Consider the following 22,917-nt stretch of genomic DNA (forward strand, 5'->3'; position numbering starts at 1 on the left):
AAGGCCTACTAATTCTACTAGTACTTGTAAACCCACCCATTGAAGGCACACTAGTAGGTAGACTTAGTGGCAACTCCCTATTTGGTGCTTCGAAGGCCTACTAGTTCTACTAGTACTTTTAAACCACCCCTTGAAGGCACACTAGTTCTACTAGTAATTGTAAACCCATCCCTTGAAGGCAAACTAGTTCAAATTTGTATAGGGAGGATTAGTGGTAACCCCTTATTTGAGGCTTAGGAGGTGATGGATCTTATCTTATTGATGTAGAAGGCAAAGAACAAATGCAAAAATGGATGTAAAAGGAGGTTACATGAATACAACTCGAATGTGTAGAGGAGGAGGAGGGAGTTAAGATGTGCAGTTAGTTGTTGGCTTAGCCTATTAGAAGATACATGGCAGCTAGAAGAGCAAGGAGAGTGCAACAGAGAACTCCTCTAGGAGGAAGAAGGGAGTGGCAAGGAGGAGAGTCACTAGAGATGATGGTGTAGAGTGTAGAGGAGATGGGGTAGTCCAGCCCAAAATCATAAGCTCTCTCTCCATCAGGCATAAAGAGACCATAGTTCCTCTCTGATGCTTGGCCTGGCTTTGAATCCTCATTGAAGAGGGCAAAGATGTAGGCTTCCAAGGGCACCTCTGGCCTCATAGGAGTGCCCTCCTTGGATGCCAACCTCTTTATAAGATTGGAATTGTAAGCTTGTGCATTCTGTTGATTAGCTCCAGCTTCATTTTCATCCCCTCTAGAAGGCCACCCTGTCTCAGACACCAACACCCTCACATCCTTGAAGCCCAAGCTGGCTATGGCTGAGTAGATTGCATCCAGTTGGGCATCTAGCATGTTGTAGTAAAGGAGCCCTGTGTTTTGGTCTACTACTCCAACCTTGGCCTTGAATAGCACAAAGTCTAGAGAGACTGTGCTTGGGCTTGCCTTGTAGGCAAAGTAAGGGTAGGCATTGATCATGAAGGGGGAGCCAGTTTGGGAAAGAAAGAGAAGCAATGGCTTCATGAGGGATGTGGCAAACTCAGACACAAAGCTACCAGCAGAGGGGGGGTAAGAGTTTCCTAAAATGGCTAAAGAATGAGGGGTTGAGATGGAGATGGTGTCGTCCAGGCGCGAGCTAATGAGACAGGCATGTATGTTTTTCATAGCTGGGAGCAAGTTGGACATTAGGGTTGTATCATCGCCTGTGAAAACCTCATTGCCCACAGCTATGGCAGAGATTTGGGTGTTGGGAAGGTAGAGCAAGATGTTCCGCTGCACCCACTTGCAGGCAGTCTCTGTGTAAGTGAGAGATTCTACTTCTTCATTGCCTACGCCCACTATGAAGGAGATGCCTGTGTTGCCAAAGGCTCTCAAGACTGATGAGTTTGCGCTGTAGATCTTGGCCTTGGATATGGAGACGGACTGCAGCAGCCTGACCACCTGCGTTGGGGGTGGCAAGTTGTCTGCAACCATGCCGTAGTTGATGCCCACGCGCAGAGTATCAGCAAGAGCTGCTCTTTCATAAATATGCAGGCTGAATCCCTGAGAGAGAAACACCAAGAAGAAAACATGGTTCAGGTAGCTCAATTTCACCTTAATTAACATAATCAAGCACAGCTTAGAAAACATGCTTAAGGGGAAGGGTGGGGGGCCTCAAGGCAGCTATCTTTATGACGAAAGAAGAAAGCTGTGTTTCTCATCGTGCTAGCTTTTCTAGGCGAATAGATGCTTTCCATGAGTATTCATATGAGTCTATGTAACTCTCATGTATTTCTTCTTACATCAATTTGAAAGCATAGAAACATTGGCAAATATATCTATATTTTTTTGACTTGTTGAAGTCCCATGCAAGAGGTGCTGGGTTCAAAACCTGCTGGCAGTTGACAGGGGCACGAAACACACACGCATACGAGTACAAAATATCCCAAATTTCTAATCTCTTGTGTTACATAGTGTCATTTTGGAGAATTTGCCTTTGTACCTTACTCAACACTAGGAATTTCAGGTTGTTTTCTAATATAACCAAAAACTTTTAAAATTGTAAAATAGCCCAATTGTTTTGCGAGATCCACCTAAAATAGCCATTGGCCCAATAATATAAGCCCATACTCTTTTTTCCCGGTCGGATTTGTCTTCGCCCCCTTGCTTGCTTGGATACTTGTATATGTGAAACCCCTTAACCACACTAGATGGGCCAACAAACATGAGTTAGTTGTGGCCCATACCACCTAATTATCATGGGTAATTTATTGATAAACCACTACATGGGCCAACAACATGAGTTAGTTGTGGTGCATACCACCTAGTTATCATTGGGTAATTTATTGATAAACCATCGCTCTTTCTTTGAACATCACTTCCTATTCACATGAACTGCTTTTTCTCAACAGGGCATGATCCATTAGTTATTTGAAGATTATTTTCTAATGTTTAATATGTGAAACGTATTTTATGGTGCAACACAGAGCTATCATGATGCAACAACTCTATTCTACTTCTTGAATTCAATTTCCATCTCATCATGCAACATGGCACATTTTATTATGAGACTTTTGTTTACTTTAAATGAGAAATAATGTCCAAATTATATAGCTATCTAAAAATATCTTATGGTGTAGAATGATTATCATTAATCAACATCATATATCCATGTTTGAAAGGTATTTTCAATATCATTATGTTAAGTGCATTAAACATTTTGTGTAAAACTTCAATGTATACATCATGAGCCCAATTCACATTGTGTTGAGCGCATTGAACATTTCATGTAAAACTTCAACGTGCATGTGTGTAGAAAATGATTATCATTAAAAATATCTTATGGGGTGATGAATGATTAACATCATATATCCATGTTTGAAAGGCATTTTCAATATCATTACGTTGAGTGCATTAATAAACGTTTTGTGTAAAACTTCAATGTATACATCATTTCGTGTAAAACTTTAATGTGTGTGTACATCCCCCCTAAACCCAATCTACATTCAATAATTCAATTAACCTTCATTGGTATGGTTTCTTATATGTACAAAGGTTTCGTGTGTGTTGACTCCACCAAATAAGATGTAGTCATGTGTGATATAAAAACTACGTGGGTTCTATAAGATTCGAACTAATAAATAGAATGCATTATGGGGACATTGGAATAAAGCTAAAGTGATTATATATTTTGGGAATTGACATGTGTAAAGAATCTAATTATATTATATGATGTGATGTTACACCCTCTTTCCAAGACAAGGAAAATCAAGGAATAGAATGAAAATTGAAAATCATGATTAGAGAAGTAGTAACCTAAGCTTTTGGTGAGGATACAAAAGGAGCCAATATGGTGTTTTAAAGTTTGTATGGAAAATTTATTCACAAGCATTTATTAATACTTATTGATTTCAAAGCGTTGATTATATGATCTTATCAATGTTTGCACAAGATCTATTTTTGAAATTTTAATCCTTCAATGAGTGAGTTTGCATTATTATATACAAAGCTTTTACTTTCTAAAAGTTATATTGAGGGGTGTCTCTTCTACAAAGTTTATCATAAGTAGGTGTATATCACATCATTTTAATTTTGTGGATAGATATACAATGATTGCTTTTTGTTTGACTCCAACTCGATCTATTTATCTCTCATTTCTCATTGTAGACTAATCTCCGTTTTTAACTGGCTAAATAATCATGCATGCTTGAAGACTAGTTTTGTTACAGGTATATATTTTATCATATTTTTTATGCTTAATAATCGTAGAAAAATATGCTTGATTTAATGTGTGCAGAAATCGGCTTAATGGAATGTGCGAATGTGCACAAGGTTATTAAATGTGTAAATGTTCCCAAGGTTATTAAATGAACGAATGTGTACAAGGTTATTAAATGTGAGAATGTGCACAAGGTTATTATATGTGCAAATGTGCACAAAGTTATTTCATGTGTAAAGGCCCATCAATACTTATATTTGGGCAAAGGTTTTTATATGTACAAACCTTAAGAGCTTTGATATGGTTAATAATATGTAAAGAAAAACTCAAAAGTGGAAAAAGAAAGCCCAAATTGTACACACAACTATTATTAGCTCCTTGGACTAATTTAATGGAATACAAATCTCTAAATACTCATGTCATGGAAGTGGAGCTACACGGGAGAGGGGGGGGATTGCACCCAATCTTGTCTTGTGTGGTACCTTCTATCTCTATGTCTTGTTGCAAATTATTTTATGTTTACTTTTATTCAATTTGTATTCAATTGAATGGTCATATTCCTTGTATTATTTGAGTTTTATATTATTCTTCATTAAGTATTTTCTAGATAAGGTGACATTGGTATCATCAAAGCAAGAGCAAGAGCAAGGAGAGTGGTATCAGAGCAAGGAATACTTTGATTGAAAGAATAGAAGAAACTCTCTAAAATCCTTTGGGTAGAGCAGAGAAAGGCTCAATGAGCTTTGGACAAAAATTGAAAGGTTCAATGAGCTTTGGACAAAAATTGAAAGGTTCAGGGGAAGTGTGTGGACCCTTGGATGAAGGTCTTGATCATTGATCAGTAAATCATCACCTTCTTCTTGAAACCACCCTGAGCAAGTAGAAAACCAAGCTTCAAGATTGAAAGTGGTTTTGGAAATTAAATATGGTTTGGAGATCCTTCTTTAGGGATTTAGGGATGTAAGAATAATTCTCCTATACTCTAAGATTTGAAGAGATAGTGGTCAAGACGGGATTTGTATAATCAAGGGTTCAAGAGTTTCATTCTCTTCTTCAATTAATAAGCGCAAGAATCCTTTTAAATCAGTTGGAAAAATCATTTGAATTAAACATATGCTTAATTTTAATTACCTTTTTCTTTTAATTGGTAAATCAACAACAGCAATAACAGATTCAGCGAATTGAGTAAAAAACAAAAAGACGGGCGCAGGTGGATTTCAAACGGCAGCGGCATAAACCTCAGAGGTGGTAATTTTTTGAGGGGCAGCGCTATTTTTTTTTTCCTCCTTTTTCTTTGTTATGCGTAGCACGGATAGCCATGAAGCTTAATTTTCTTTTAAAAGCCTAATGTATAAGCTTCAAAGCTTATATTAGAAAAAACAATAAAATAAAAGCTTATAAGCTTTAAAAAACAGGGGAGGGGGGGGGGGGCGGGTCTTTTACCAAAGCTCTAACGTTTAAAAGCTTTTGACTTTAAAGCTTTTATTTGTTTAAATATGCTAACGTTTTATTTCTTTCTCACCTATTGCCCATCTAGTTAAACTTGATAAGCAAGAAGAAAAAATAAATCATAATAATAACAAAAAGAGCGATTATTATTATGATCGTGATCCATCATTGGATTCAATGATTTTAAATGTTTCCTCAATTCTATAAGGACTCACGTTTGGGGTAAAATTTCATACTAAACTCCTCACATCAAGGCTAGTGTTATTCTAGGCCGTATGATCATTTCACCTCACTAGTTTATAGACTTGAGTTTGTACATATATGTGTGGTGTAAGCTTGATATCTACCATTGCTTTTGGGAGATTAAATTAAGGATTTCAAGGACTACAAGCAACATAAGACTTTCAAAAGTTTTGTCAAGGTTTGCTTTTTACAGATTTCATCAAGGGATGTTATTTTTCACGAGTCAACCATGAGGACGACAACTTCTTTTTAGACAAAGAGATTAATATATGCAAAATCTCTGATGATTTACCAATTAAGTATTTACCTTGTCTAATTTGATTACTTGCATAAAATAAAAATTGTTATTTGTCGATTCGTTTTCTTCTAGCTCATATTTTGTAGTCCAACCCAAGTAAGTTTCTCCATTCTCCATAATTTTAATCATCACAGCAAATTAAAACGTCACATATGCTTGTGATATTTGTATCCTTTTAATAATGTATTTTGTAGCAAAGCTATCCGACACTTATAAGTAAATTTCTACCCTCTATAACTTAGTAAATAATTCTTCCAATATTTCTATGTAAGTTTTATCTTTCAGATAGTGATTCGAGCACCTTCCAAGTAAGCTTCTCATTTCTATCCTTACCATAGTGATCATGCTTAAATATTTATCGTAGAATTTCAAACCATATTACTATAAGTTTTATTTCTTATAAGGTCATAATTGAATATACTCCTAGTTGGGTTTGGAAGAATAATTATATTTCAATCCATTCGCTTTGCTTTCTCATTTTTCTCAATTTAGAACATCATTACAATCGAATATATATAAGGTACGACCCTCTTACGCTTAACTCAAACTTATGATTGCTAAGTTTTATATTTAATATTAAAGTTATTTCAACCTCAAAGAAAATTAATCTTTTCATCATCATCTTGTTTTACATTAAGGTAAGTACATAGGTTTAGACTTGTTTATTTACAATCAATTCTATCTATTGTTTATTTACAATCTCACACCCTCTCAAACAGCTTTTCAACTCAAGGTTAGTACTTCCTATCCTTCTATCCATAACTCATCCATAATCAATTTATCTTTTATTCTTACGATGTTAAGTTTCTCATGAATTATGTTTAATAACTTTATATTCCTTATCCATAGAAACAATAACGGTTTACATCTCTTTGGAGTGTTAAAATTATTTTTGACAGTGTATATATTCATTCCCTTTTGTAAAACTTTTTCATAAGTATTTCTATAATATTTTTACAACCTAAGAACCTAATTAATAAACCATAGATTCAACATTAAGATTAGTTGAAATTCAATAACTTAAATAAAATTTTTAAGATAGAGAAAATTTGTGTCAAAATTTAAGTTTCAGAGAGAACTGGCCACTCCGTCTCAAACTTCTATTCTGAAGGAAGTGATGTATGTAATTAATCTGGTAGTATGGGACATCAGATTGGTTTCATATACTTACTCTAGACACATTTATGTCTTCTATCTTTTACCATCCTATGTGTGTATGTGCAATGTGCCTATGTGGTATGGGACACTTAGACTTGTCTCACATATATTCATTTAATTGGTTTATTGTATATGCATTATGTGTTGATCTAGTCTTCCACACCAATCATGAAGCCATCCTCTCATGGAATTAACCCCAATAAGAGGGAATGATATGAGAATTAACTCTTGTGTACTGGGAATTATATTATCGGGGACGCCCGTGTGTGCTGTGCCTGTTGGTCGTGTGTGCCTGTTGGTACGTGTATTTTGATTTTATGGTTACCTATATCTCATGACGACGTTGGGATTAATTGATGTGTTCAATTAATTATTTAACTAACGTGGATTATGTATATGAGTGTAGGTACCCACACCATACGAGGGTACCGATTGAGGTGTCGTATGGCATAAGATGTACAAGGGTACCGAATGAGGTGTTGCACTATACGAGGGTATCGATTGAGGTGTCGTATGGATGGTGGATTAAAGCGGTGGCATGAAGATGGAGATCATTTTGTTAATCATGTATTAGAATTCTATGGCTTTTATGTTGCTAGGTTATTTTGTGTATACGATTTGTGATTTGATGAGTGTGAGGATCACCAATTTAGGTGTCGCACGAGTTTTGTTGTTGCAATCCATGTTCATCCGAGCCTCTGAGCCATGGCTTTGCACCTCTAAGCCATGCTTGGTCAATGAACCTTTGAGTCTGTTTGTGGTATTCCATGTCCATAAGAACATTTGAGCCACGCCTAATAAGCCTCTGAGCCATGTTCGAACCTCTGAGTTTACCTTGTAGGTTATGACATCAATAGCTACGAGCATGATGTTGTTGTTGGAGCATTTTCTTCTACACAATTGAGGATAGTTGCTTCTTCAAATGGGAGGACTGTTATAGGTATAAATTTTATCATATTTTTTATGCTTAATAATTGTAAAAAAATATGTTTAATTTAATGTGTGCAGAAATCGACTTAATGTAATGTGCACAAGGTTATTAAATGTGCGAATGTGCACAAGGTTATTAAATGAGAGAATGTGCACAAGGTTATTATATGTGAAAATGTGCACAAAGTTCTTTCATGTGTAAAGGCCCATTAGTATTTATATTTGGGCAAAGGTTTTTATACGTAAAAACCTTATGAACTTTGATATGGTTAATAATATATGTAAAGCAAAACCCAAAAGTGGGAAAAGCAAGCCCAAATTGTACGCACAACTATTATTATCTCCTTGGGCTATTTTTATAGAATACAATTCTCTAAATACTCATGTAGTGAAAGTGGAATTACACGGCATTGGGGGGGGGAGATTGCACCCAATCTTGTCTTGTGTGGTACCTTCTATCTCTATCTCTTGTTGTGCAAATTGTTTCATGTTTGCTTTTATTCAATTTGTATTCAATTAAATGGTCATATTCCTTGTATTATTTGAGTTTTGTATTATTCATCAAGTATTTTATAGATCTTGTGACAAGTCTCCATTTTTAATTGGCTAAATAATCATGCATGCTTAAAGAACATTAGTTGAAGACCCTTGATTGAGTGGTTATCACAACACATTCCCAAGGTGGTAGAGCTAGCTTGAACTCTAGCACCTAATCTATAATATGATTGTTTCTAACCAAAAAGTCACTAATAACATATTATTTTTATACTAGAAAGTATTATGAGTCTTTGAAGCCCCACGAAAAAGTGACACATGATAAAGCTAAACTAAATGTGATATTATTTAATTACTAGAAAGTAATTAGGGGGTCTATCCTCACAAAAATGTGAAAGTAATTATGAGTTTACCTCCACAAAAAGCCAAAAGTAGTTATGCATAGACCCCCACAAAAAAGTGGCAGGATATCAAGCTAAAATATATGTGTATGAATAAAAAATTTAGATTATGAAAAAAAGTGAAAGATAAGGGTCTTTGAAACAACTTACACAATAATTTTATTTTTTAAAGAAACAACTTGCACATTATATTATGTCTTATGTATTATAGTTGAGATAGCCTTAGATTGTATTATGCTAGTGTGAGGTAGTTTCTTGATATCATAATTTAAATGGAGAAGATACTATTCCACCAAAATGCAAACTCTTGTGCCTTGCACAAGGGAGAAGAAGTAAAGAATGTAAGGAGCAGCTAGTTTGCACCCTTTAAAGTTGTTCTTGGTCCAACAACTCTCTCTTGTGGAGAAGCTAAGGTACTCAATCTTTCCTCCTTTGGGTAGGAAACAAGGAGGGAGAGAGCTATGGATATCTCTCTCAATCTCAATGCCAATGTGACGAGTGTAAAAATGGGGGAGAGACATAGATTGAGAAGGAGAGGGAGAAGAGGGGAACATGCATGATCACTTCTACACTCACACACAATCTATAGCATTATATGGTAGTGATGTGTGTGAACACACTTAGGACCATCGGGGCATTTTTTCCCTCACACACTAGGAGGTTTTTTCCCCCGTGCGTATGTACACCCTCTTATCTACTCATTTTGGGGTGTGTACTTATCTTTTATATTTGGCACACATTTGTTCATTCTATTCTAGTGAGTTTGTGTGCTCTCAAGCTTCTCTATCTTGTGTGTGTGCATTGTTGAAACCCTAACCCTAATTCTAACATTTGGTATCAGAGCTAGCTTCCTTGACACTTGATCTAGTAGTTTGTCTCCCTCCTCACACGACCCTATTTTTTTTTTGTCTTCGATTGATATACCCTCTTAGGGGAAGAAGGTGTATACTGTAGTATGATGTATACAAAGTATATAGAATTTTTCGGGGTCTGTAGGCAAGATTCGGGCGTGTTTTGGGCACCGCAAGGTTTTTGTAGACATTATGGAGAGGCATCATTTTGGATTGGTTTTGTCGATTTTGGGTGTTTGGACTATGTAGCGGCAAAGATTTGGTGTGCAGTAGCATCTACAATGTCTTCAACAACATCGACCATTGCTAATAACACTCTATTCTCTACTCTGTGTTATTTTTCATACACTTTGTAGGTGATTCAGTCAGTTGGTAGCCATCCAGGGTTGCATCTAGAGTACTTGCAGTGTGTTGAAAGATTTTGCATTTGGTAGAAAGTCATGGCTGGCAATAGTGATGTATTCAACATGTGCTGAGGACAAACTTGATGGAACTAACTACCCATTGTGGTCCTATATGATGAGGCATGTACTGGTTGCTAAAGGCCTTTTCACAGTGGTAGTGAAACTTGTCCTGTTTCATAACTACCAGTGCAACCAGGTGCTATAGGTACATCTGAAGTAGAATCTGATACAGATCTGGCTCCTCCACATGCACTACCAGTACCTCCCACTGCTGCTCTAACGAGATGGGATGGAAGAGATGCACAGGCACATGCATTGCGTGCACTTTTTGTGAAGCAAAGCATTATTTCTCATATTCGGTCATCATGTAAGACTTCAAAACAGACATGGGATGCACTTGCTACATTATACTAGGTGCGCAATGAAGCAGGTGTTGCATATCTGCGCAAACAGTTGGAGTCTGAGCACATGAATAAGGGAGACTCCATGGATAGCTTCTTGACCAAGATCAAAGATTTTAAGGAGCAGCTCGCTAGTGTGGATGAGATATATCCTGATAGTACATTGGTGCCCACAGTTCTCAATGCATTACCGGATTCTTATCAGAGTTTTGTCTCTACCAAATGCCCTTACATTTGATGAGTTGGTTTCAGTACTCTTGCAAGAAGAGCAGTCTAGGCAAAACAGACCTAATATGTGAGTTGGTGACCAAGCTTTTGTTACCAATCAGAAAAGCAAAGGTAAAGCTTCTTCGCATGGTGGCTATAAGCCAAAATCAAAATCCTCAAGTAAGGATGCAGAGAAAGAAGGTGATAAGCCTAAAAAGAAGAGTAAGTGGTGTCACTGTTGCGAGAAACCAGGGCACTACATACATGAGTGCAAGAAAAGGCTAGAGAAGGAGAAAAAGAAAGAATCGGGCATGGCTGTCTGATGCATCTGCACCAAGTGCAGAGAAGAAGGGATCTGTAAGTTTTGCTCACAATGATTGGGCATGGACTATACATTGCAGTTTTGACCCTTCTGTTCATGATGTATGCATGTCAGTGGGGCAGAATCGGATGCTTGGTACTTTGACAGTGGTGCTAGTAAGACATTACTTCACAAGAAGGTTTGTTCTCATCTGTGGAATCTATCCCAAGTGCAAGAACTATCACATGTGCAAATGGTTCCTCATATCCTATCAAAGGAGTTGGTAGAGTTGTGCTCACTGTTGCAAATGGGGACGATTTACTCTTTCAAAAGTTTTATATGTGCCACGCATTAAGAAGAACTTGCTGTCAGTTTCAGCCTTAGCCTTGTCAGGCTTGACAGTGAAATTTGTGGATGACAGATGTACAGTTCAGGATAGAAATGATGGTTATTTTATCATTGCCTCAGGTATCTTGTTTCATGGCCTATATAAGATGGATGTATTTGAGAAGTTGCAGCATGATGCTTGCTCAGTCTCTCTACGACTAATGCTATGAGTGATGTAGAATTATGGCATGGACGATTTGGCCATCTGAATTATGGCAGTTTATTAGGCCTTCAAAGGCATGATATGGTGTCTAAGCTGCCAACTCTTGAGACCCCTACTAGACATGTATGTGAGGGGTGTATTATTGGTAAAATGCATCATCAGGTATCATTTTCAAAGGATGGATCTGTGAGAGCTGTTAAGAAATTACAGCTTATACATAGTGATGTATATGGTCCTATGAGGACACCATCTATTGGGGGATATCTCTACTTCATCACTTTTATTGATGATTACTCCAGATATAGCTGGGTGTATCCATTAAAGCAAAAGTTAGAGGTTTTTATGTGCTTTAAGCACTTCGTATCCATGGCTGAAAATGCATGTGAATGTAAAGTTGGAACCCTTCATTCAAATCGAGGGGGGGAGTATATGTCCAAGGAATTTCATGCATATATGGATGAAAAAGTCATAAGGCATCAATGTACAGTGCCATACACACCTCAGCAAAATGGTGTGGCTGAGAGGAAGAACATGTCTCTCATGGAGATGGCACGATATATGGTGAAAGCCCAAGATTTACCTCATGGTTTTTGGTTAGAGGCAACTATGTGCGCAAACTATGTGTTGAACAAATGCCCTACCAAGGCCTTGTAGTCTAAAACCCCTTATGAAGCTTGGCATGGCAGGAAGCCTTATGTGGCTCGTTTGCGTGTTTTTGGTTGTCTTGCTTATGCTCTTGTGCCTGAGAAACAACACAGTAAGCTTGATGATGATAAGGCAGTTAAATACATATTTGTGGGATACAGTTCTGAAAGCAAGGGATATATACACTACCATCCAGCCTCAAATCGGATTTTAGTAAGTAGAGATGTTGTTTTTGTCAAGAACTTAGTTCAGCCCATGCTTTCATACAAAAAAACAACAAAATGTATGCTCCCAGGACATGTTTGATTCACTCCTACCTTTGTTTAATGGAGGGCAGCCATATGTAGAGCAATTGAATGCTCAACCAAGTGCTGAAATTCAGCCTTTGCAGGTGCAAAATCAGCCTGCAAATTAACCTTTTGATGAGGCAATTATTGAGGATGTAGTGGATGAGGAGAGAGCAGCCATAGAAGAATCTAGGTGTATGCCAAAATTGCTTGTGCTGCAGACATTGAGGGATAGCAAGTTGGCAACTCCTTTACCTAGAAGAACTCGTGTAGGTTCTCATCATGCAAATTATTCTCATGTGGATCATGTTCTCATTTCCACTTTATGTAATGAGGAGGAACCTGTTTCCTTTGAGGAAGCACATGATGATGATCATTGGGGATGCATACTATGCAGGATGAGTATAACTCTATACTCAAGAATGACACCTAGTATTTGACAGATCTACCTCATGGCAAGAAGGCCATTGGTACTAAGTAGGTTTACGAGTTAAAACGTAAAGTAGATGGTAGCATTGATCGCTACAAGGCCAGACTTGTTGCAAAGGGGTATGCCCAGCAAAAGGGCATTGATTATGATGAGACCTTTGCACCCACATCTCATATGACTACCATTAGGTGTCTCATTGCTTTGGCAGCACATCATGGGTGGAATGTATATCAGTTGGACATTGAGATTGCATTCTTGAATGGTGATTTACATGAGGAGATGTATGTATCACAACCTCCTAGTTTTGATGTGAAAGGAGAAGAGTCTAAAGTATGCAAGTTGAAAAAGGCTCTTTATGGCCTTAAGTAGGCTCCTAGAGCATGGTATGAGAAGATTCATGCATACTTGGTTGCAAATGATTTTTGCAAACAGTCCAAAAGTCCTAGAGCATGGTATGAGAAGATTCATGCATACTTGATTGCAACATTCCAACAGAGAGTACCCTCTATGTGAAGAGGAGTAAGGACACATTTTTGGTCATCGTTCTATACGTTGATGACATGCTGCTCACACGGGACCCAACATAGATCATATTTCAGCCTTTACGACTGATTTGCAGTCATCGTTTGAGATGTCAGATTTGGGGCCCTTGCATTATTATTTGGGGATTCAGTTTATGTAGCGCAATGATGGCATTGTTATGTTGCAGTCTAAATATATACAGAAGCTATTGAAGAGGTTTAATCTTGAAGACTGTGGAGACGTACTCAACTTAGTCTTCAAGATGCAGGAGACTCTTTTGATGCTAATTTGTATCAGCATGCTGTTAGATCCCTTCTTTATGTATGCAACATGAGGCCAGATATACACTATGCAGTCTCATAGTTGAGTAGATTTATGCATAGCCCAGGTACAAAGCATTGGCAGGCTATTTTTGCTATTTGCAACATGAGGCCAGATATACAGTATGCAGTCTCATAGTTGAGTAGATTTATGCATAGCCCAGGTACAAAGCATTGGCAGGCTATTTTTGCTATTTGAAGGGCACTCAGTATTTTGGATTATTTTATCCAAAGGGGGGTGAGTCACAGCTGCATGCTTTTAGTGATTCAGATTGGGCTGGATGTTATGACACACGAGTGTCCACTACTGGGTTTTGCTTTCGCCTTGGTGATTCATGTATATCATGGCTCAGTAAGCAGCCTATAGTGGCCACTTCCAGTTGTGAAGGTGAGTACAGGGCATCTTTTACAGCTACAGTTGAGTGTGTGTGGCTCAGACATCTTATGGTTGATTTGGGTGTTGGACAGTCGTCTAGCACTACCATCTTCACTAACATCTAGAGCACACTAACAATTGAGAGGAACCCAATGTTTCATGCTCGCACTAAGCACATTGAGGTGCATTACCACTATGTCAGGGAAAGACTCTGCAGAGATCAGCTTGATCTATGTGTCTACACATGACAACATGGCATATTTATTCACGACGAAGGCTCTTCCTCGTGAAAAGTTTAAAGTTTTTCGTAAAGCTTTGGGCTTACTGCCTTTTCAGAATTGATCGGCCATACCCTGTATATGTTCACATCATCACTCTAGGGGGGATTTGTAGCATTATATGATAGTGATGTGTGTGAATACACTTAGAACCACCGGGGCATTTTTTCCCTCACTAGGAGGTTTTTTCCCCCGTGCATATGTACACCCTCTTATCTACTCATTTTGGGCTGTATACTTATCTTTTGTATCTGCTAGCACACATTTATTCATTCTATTCTAGTGAGTTTGTGTGCTCTCAAGCTTCTCTATCTTGTGTGTGTGCATTGATGACACCCTAACCCTAATTTCAACAATTAGCCCAAGGTGTTGGAGATGCAATCCACACTTCTAGAGAGAACTGGCTCACATGGTGAGACTGGGTTTGAATCTTGGCAAGTTGAGGTTTCTACAAATTGGATTACCGGAGGTCACCTAACACCTTAAGGTTTTGGGGTCTAGATGGCTAGACCAATTTGTGGAACACCTCAGTTAAGCGCGCTTGTGCAGGAACACAACTGGGATGGGTGACCTCTTGGGAAGTGGGAGGATCCATGTTTCCAACATGGTATCAGAGCCCAGGTTGTGATGTTGGAAGCTAAGACCTCAACCAAAGTGTGGCTTGAGGGGGGGTGTTGGAGATGCAATCCACACTTCTAGAGAGAACCAGCTCACGTGGTGAGACTGGGTTTGAATCTTGGCAAGTTGAGGTTTCTACAAATTGGATTACTGGAGGTCACCTAACATCTTAAGGTTTTGGGGTTTGGATGGCGTGGAACACCTCAGTTAAGTGCACAAGAACACAAGTGGGATGGGTGACCTCTCGGGAAGTGGGAGGATCCATGTTTCCAACACAATCCACAATAAAGGAATCATGCATCATTAAATCAAGAAAGAAAACATCTAAGAAAGCATCACCATGAGAAGAATATGGTGGAGAAGGTGAGATTAAACTCCTCTATAATGTGCATGTACAAAGTAGGGTCCTCCAAAAGATTACCTATATCTAAATCCAATTTTATGTTCTACTCTAATGGAATTGAGATTGGCTTACAACCTATCATCTGTACATGTCCAAAGTATGTTATCTTTATAAAGCCAAATCCAATCACGTGATCTAACCCCCTTTATACCCAGGAAGTATCACAACTCACCTAAATTCTTCATTTCAAACTTCCTCTTGACGAGCACCTTGACCTCTTGAATGTCAACGTCATGGTCCCTTATGACAATTAAGTCATCTACATACATGACTACTAGAAAATTACCCTTGGCAGCCTTTTCACATACAGTGAAAACTTTGATGTAGATATATGAAATTTAAATAAGAAAAGGATCTCCTTTCTTATCTAACCATGTTTGTTATAGGCTTTACAACCTCTAACAAACATTTCAGCCTTCACTTTAGGCATGTGTACATCCAATGTAAACATTCTTCTAGTTATGTTCCCCATTGAAACCACGCGGCGCTAATTATTAAAATCTTCTACACAACATCCACCATGAGGATTAAACATCACTTACAGACCCTACTAAACCATTTGTCTAAGAAAAACTAGGTTCTTTGTAATGTTTGAAACATGAAGTATATCAGCCAAGTAATTCATTTTGCCATCCTACGTAAACAATGGCACCTTACCAACATGTGCAATAGAATACACAGTATCATCACCTATTTTCATAAACCCTAATTTTTTCATTTTTTGAATATCTCTAAAATACTCTTCATGATTGAGCATGTGGTTAGAAGAGCTTGAATAAACATACCATACATCTCTAAGATTCCATGCATCTACAGTCACGGAACTAAGCATACGTTGTATTACATAAAGATGCTCACTTCTATCTTCAGCTTGCTTGCTTGAAGATGCATAGTTCCCTTGTTGCTCAGCTTCCCACTTTCAATCTCATTTTGCATTTTTTTTAGCACTCCTTTTTTATACGACTTGGTTTGATTCCATGCTATTCCCACTTTGATTTCTTTGCCATCCACCTCGGCCTCTCTAACTCCTTCGACCTCTAGAGTGGTCGCTTCCACCTATTTGTGCATTAGATTCCTATTGTTGATGCCCATGATTTCTGTATCTGAAATGGCATGCACCTTGACATCTAGATGTGCCTCTACCTCTACATGTGTCCATGTTGAAGGCCTTCTCATGCATATTTTCAGAAGATAATTTACTTGTGACATTAATCGACTTAGTGATCAAAAGAACTATAGACAAACTTCATTGGAAAAATGGTATGCCCAAATTAGTTCAAATTCTAGTTAATTAGATGTGAAAGTATTCTGAGAGTGATGACACGAATGCAACACTTCCAATGGTGCATAAGGGTTATCAAGAACTTGAAATCCTTGATGGTGGAGCTATATTAAGTATCATCATGAAGAAATGTTTGGAAAAATGGGGAAAACTAGCCTTAGAGCAGACAAACCACATTGTAAAAATGGATGGGTCACAGCCTATGGGATTTTTGCAAAACTTGAAGATGAAAGTCTTGTCATTTTGCTAATTGCCAGACGATTGTGGTCATGAATTTTATTGGGCACAAAGATTTGTACAATGTGACTTTTGGTAGACCTTTTATGAGGAGCGCCAAGCTGATACACGACTGGGCCACACATTACATTTATCTACACAAGGACTCACAAATCTTGAAAGTAAATGTACGGACTTAGAAGACGCATATTCCCATGGATGGGGGGGTGTTTAGAAATGATTCTGAAACAATGGACAAAACAACCTCGGTACAACTGTGTTCAACACATGAACAACCAGAAGTGTCACATGAAGAGAACATCTTGTATGCTCCTTTTTCAAATTATGATTTTTGTGAGAATTATATGCATGTACTAGCCCCACGATAGATGTCATGGGAAAATATGGAATAAAGTTTATGGAACCAGATTGGAAAGATGAAATTTTATGGAACCAGATTGGAAAGTTTATGGAACCAGATTGGAAAGATGAAATTTTAGTCACCATGGTATGCATGATGATACCATGGACGAGTCATGGGAAAGCTCTTCTTAGGAGTAAGAGTGTGAATTTAATTGCGAGAAAGAAGCTTCGGATTTAACTGCAAGGTTGAAGTTCCAAAAATGGTTGAAGAGGAAGTGTTATCGGACTAATTACCAGTGATATTCTTAGAAGAGAACCCATGGATTCTCAATGGCCAAGATACATCAAAGCCACTGAAATTCACGAGGAGCTCTCAAAGAATTGGGAGGGGAGTTAAGCCAGTTAATGCTACAAACACCCCAAGAGCCAAAAGTGAGCCAAGAAACTCCCAAGCTCGCAAAAAAAGGTTGGAAAGAAGGGAAAAAATAGAGCATTGGTTGAAGCTAAACAAGAAGCAAAAAGAGATTTAGCAAGAAAGGAGGAGAACGAGGAGGAGCCTGACTTTCAAAAGATTCCAAGCCATTTTAAAATATTTAATGCCGATGAAAGGTGGTTCACCTACAAGCGCAATGCTCAAAGGGGGAACAAACATGGGTCTTATATGATGGATGTGCGGAGGTAGATATTGTAGAGCTTGGGGAAGACCCCAGGGCCAATCTTCATTGCCCATAGATCTAGCCTTGCATGAGGAAGAGACACTGATTACTCTATTAAAAGAGTTCAAGCACTATTTCTCTTGGAGCTATAAAGACATGAAGGGAGTGCTGCAAAAGTGGTGCAACATACCATTCCTATCATGGAAGGTTGGAGGCCAGCAGTTAAGCAAATCACTTACCAAATGAATCCAAAATACTCAACAATTATAAAGGAGGAAATTGACAAACTCATTTCTTGTATATTTCATTTACAAAATTGAGCACTTGATTGGGTATCACCAATTATGATTGTACCCAAGAAAAATGGAAAGCTTCATGTGTGTGTTGATTTGAAGAAGGTGAATGCAACAACTCGCAAGGCTAACTATCTATTACCATATATAGAGAAATGTGTTGGAAAGAGTAATTGGAGCAAAAGCTTACAATTTTTTAGATGGATTCTAAAGATACAATCATGTATCCATTGCACTAGCATCAAAGGACCAATATAAAACCACTTTCACCACCACCACCACATGGGGAACCTTTGCATATAAGGTCATGCCATTCGGACTAACCAATTCCCTTGTAATATTCCAGAGGTTAATGAGCACACTATGGAGTTCCAAGGACAAGCCATTGAAGAAGGACAAGATGCGGTGACTTATTAAGTTGGTAGCACCTTACCAAATTGATAATTGGTCAAATGTATAAGCTGGGCAAAGATCACATGCTTAGACAATTTGTTAGGGAGGATGAATATTCTTGACTGTTTTGGAAGAGGCCCATAGTGGCATCATTGGTTGGACACTTTTTGGGTGTAAAATCTTGCAAGCAGGATTATGGTGGCTAAGTATGTTTGGTGATGCCATGAGATTTGTCAAACACTGTGACTACGAATGCTAATGTTTTAACATTCCTCATGGACAAGACAGAATGCCTTTAGTCTCGATCATTGTGCAACAACCTTTTGAAAAATGGGGAATAGAATTCATTCGGCCTATTAGCCCACAATTGTTGCATGATAAACAAAATCTTGGTATATAATCATTGCTACACTGACTATTTCACAAAGTGGGCAGAAGCAAAAGCCACACAAAAGGTGGATGCTCATGCAACTGCTAAATTCTTATGCAAGCATATTATAATAAGGTTTGGGTGTCCTCTAGAGCCGGTTACTGATAAGGGTTCCCATTTTATCAATGAGGTCATTGAACATCTATTGATTGGATTTTTGGTGGTGCACCAAAAGTCATCACCATTACCCTCAAGCTAATGGGAAGGCAGAAAGTACTAATAAAGTCCTTTGTTTATGGTATACTGACCAAGATTGTATAAGCTAGTGATAATGATTGGGAGAACAAGTTAACAACAACAGCAATGTGGGCCTACATGATTTCTTATAAGGTAGGACAAACTTCCTTTTAGGTTGCCTATGGGATTGAGGCAGTGATGCCTATGGAATATTTTGTACCCAATTCGACGATAGTAGTGAAATAATATCTCAAGGAGAATGCTCTAGCTGAGAGGTTGATTGAATTGAAAAATCTTGATGAAACTAGGATAATCACTATCCATGGAATGACAGTGGCTTAGGCACAAATGATAGTTTGATCAAAACCTGAAATTTAAGGAGCTACAGGAAGGAGACCTAGTACTTATGTATGGAGTCGGTTCTTCCAAAAGGAAAAAGCTGAAATATCAAGGGCTACTGCCATTTTTAAGTTGTAGAGCTCACCTCCCAAGGTGAAACTCACATCAAAACCACTAATGGAGTTGAGATACAAAGATACATAAATGGTAGCAGACTCAAAAAGTACTGTGGATCCTTAATCTAAGACATGTTGGAGTAGTTGCACAAAAAGAGATAAGAAAATCTTAGACTATTAAAAACCACAAACATTAAGATGATGAAATTCAAACAAGAGACATAGTGTAGTTAACCTTAAAAATACCCTCGCTCTATACCTGAAAGACTCTACCTTAAATTATGGTGAATGGTTAATTGACTAAGGAGCCATATTCTCCTAAGGAAATCTAGTATGACCTCAAGAACTAGAAAGAAACATCTTGAGAAGGCCTCGCTAGGATATATGTGGCTAGAGTAACTTGCTTACTTGAAATACCAACCGACATGCTATGTGATGTCTCGTTGAGCTTGCGATGGTTTGCACTACTTTAGATATGATCATGATGCATGATGTTTGAATCCATGTCTTAAAATTACTTTTTGGACACTATATTCATGTGATGCATTGTTTATGGAAGCCTCTAAATGTACCACACAGGTTCATGAATTACCTCATGGATGTCATCCACACGTGGAGTGCATCACATGAAGGAAATCATCCGAGACATTTGCCCCTATTAGTCAAATGTGGGTGGGCTCCTGGCAGCACGATTAATCAAGGAGTCAAGACATCTTGTTGAGCCTTGGGGGGCTACTAAATGTGACTTGCTTATGAGAGTTATGAAAGAAATGCACTCAAAGGAATCATTCACATTTCCTTGTATAAGGATTGTTTCATTAGATGTTTCATTAGATTGAGAAGAGTTGACAGAATAGCCAAGCATAAAGATATTGTGATATGAGGCCTTAAGTGAGTCACTCTACCCTTATTGTGTTCTTTTGTAGTAGATAGAGGGGTAGGGGTCTCACATATCTCTCTCTCTGTCTATTTCTATGTGTGTGTGTGTGTGTGTGAACTACATTGGCTAACATTACTCTGAATGTGTAGCAACACCTTTGAGCCATATTTTTTGTACCATGCAATATGATTCATGTAAAATGATTATAGGAAATCTCAAGCTTATGACTTGTGTAATGCTAAAAGATAGTAAAAAACTAAGCTTACAACTTGTGTAATGTTGGTAATGTATAGTTAGACTAGGGAATTAGCTTAGACTAGCTTATTAGGCCCTCAGACCTTACTTAGACATTACTTGGGACCCCAAACATTACTTGGATACTAATGTATACTTATCCTAGGGAATTAGCCTCCTAGACTAGCTTATTGGGCTCCTAGACATTACTTGGGTGGCCGAGAATTATACATATGAGTCTTGTATATAAGAGAACTTGACTAATGAGAAAAGAGATAATCCCATTCTCACAATTGAGTTTGAGTTTTCTTGCTCTTGTGATTGAAGTTTCTTATATGCTTTCTCTTATTCTTTATTACAAGTATGCTTAGAGATTGTGTGGGTGAGTGAGGATGTTGTTGCATGTTCTCTTCTCCCTCTCTCCCCTTCTCTTCCCTTATCTCTCATGCTCTCACTCACCATGCCATCAAGACAAAGTAGAGATTAAGCTTCATAGCTCTCTATCTCTCCCCATCTAAGTGCAAAGCTCACCTTTGTAGTAGTGACAACAAAGGAGGCAAGGTTGAGGATCTTAGCGGTGCAATAAAAAATAGGGTTACTCTACCAAGAATGGCTAAAGGTGTAAACCAATAAGACCCTTGAATTATTCCTCTCCTTCTCTCTATCTTGTAAGGCTCAAGTGTTCTCAAAATGTTGAACATCTTTGTTATCACTATCAAAACTCAATTACCACCAATAACACCAGTGAGCTAAACATATGCCTCACCTGTCATAAAACATTTGGATGAAAGAGAGAGAGAAAAGAAGAGAGACAACATGCAAGGGTCAAGTTTTGGAGAGTTTCACTTAGCCAACCCTAATGAGGGTTAACTCCTAGATGTGAAGCCGCTAGGGGCTCACTCCACCTCTACTTGTGTCACCCAAGTACAGATTCAATGGCAAGGTAGAGAGCAGGAAGGAGGGAGCCATGGAAAGCTCAACCATCACCTCATGCCACATGAATGCAAGAGGGACTTGGTAGAGAGCAAAGAGAGGGGGGAGAGAAGGAGAGAAGCTAGAGCATAACCGTCCCTACAAGCACACACCAACAATCTAGCATGCAAGCACAACAAGCAAGCATACAACCACAAGCTCATGAGAGTGAGAGAAAGAGAGAGAGAGAGAGGCAAGACTCAAATGAGAGTAATGGGATTGTCCCCTTTCGTATTTCATCAAATTTCAAAGCTCATAGTTACAATGGCCAACTGCCCATTTACGATTGGGGGCCCAAAACTAGTCTTCCTAGCTCTATGTGCAACTATTCCTTATATGATTGGCATTACACAAGCCGTAAGGTTGGTCATCCCATGTCTCTTTTACATTAAGGGCTTTGCGCAGTTACAAAAGATGAGTAAGCATGTCCATGCTTGTAAAGTAATGTTAACCAGACTAGTTAACATACCCCCTCCCCCCCTAATTCAAGTTCGTCCTAGGAGCTGGCCGGATCTATCGGTAGTAGTAGATCGAATATGTGCGGATAAGGTCACGGCGTGAGGTAGGAGTAGGGGTGCTCGATGATGGAAGACTCTGTAGCTAGTCAAAAATGTTGTCTCCATCATATCTTCAAAAGTCTGTAGGTGCCAAAATCTGCTTGAGCGTTGGTCCTTTGTTGTTGTCGAAGGAGGCTAAGCCACGTGCGCCTTTGTGGTAGTGGTCCCAGTCTAGGAAGGCCTCGAGTAGTGTGATAATCAAGTTGAAGAATCTGATCATCGCAATCATGGGGCTGGGTCTGGTACTTGATCATAGCAGGTGGATAAATTCGTGGAAGCACTTGATCATGGTATCTTCGGTGCATGGTTGCTCCACCGTGGTGGGAGGAGCAAACCAGGGAAAGTTGAATTGTGGCTTTGGGTGCTTTTGTTGCTCCTCATGTGGAAGACATTCCATGCCATCGCATTTTGATTGGTAGGTACTCTAGGTTGATGCGGAGGGGTTGCGGCACCTTGCAAAGGTTTCCCAGATGAATTATGAATGGCTTTAGAAGAAAGGGGCACCTCAAGGCTAGCTGCTCGCCCACCATGAGTTCAAAGTGATGGGGTGAGTAGCAAGACAAGTGGCCGGTGGTATCCTCTGCGATGTCTAGTTGGGTTCTCTTGCCACCATGTGCAATGCTTGGCCTTAATGTATGGACACAGGACGTTGATGTCCATGCGGCGGTCCGTGATGTGCGGGTGATGGGCGTGGCCAAGAGCTGTCAACCGAGCAGGATTTGTATCGCATGCCTGAACTCTGTTTGGTCAAGGGGGTCCCACCAA

The 22,917-nt window shown here is 38.7% G+C and overlaps 1 pseudogene across 1 annotated transcript; it reads right to left on the minus strand.

Moving 5' to 3' along the window:
- Positions 1–291: 291 nt before the first annotated feature.
- LOC147604471 (glucan endo-1,3-beta-glucosidase 11 pseudogene) lies at positions 292–1,786 on the minus strand (annotated as a pseudogene). The gene has a single exon (XR_015265325.1). The product of XR_015265325.1 is annotated as a glucan endo-1,3-beta-glucosidase 11 pseudogene (transcript).
- Positions 1,787–22,917: the final 21,131 nt, after the last annotated feature.

The sequence above is a fragment of the Cibotium barometz genome, chromosome 61, assembly GCF_041138505.1.
Source record: "Cibotium barometz isolate CiBa-2024 chromosome 61, ASM4113850v1, whole genome shotgun sequence".
Classification (NCBI taxonomy): Eukaryota; Viridiplantae; Streptophyta; class Polypodiopsida; order Cyatheales; family Cibotiaceae; genus Cibotium; species Cibotium barometz.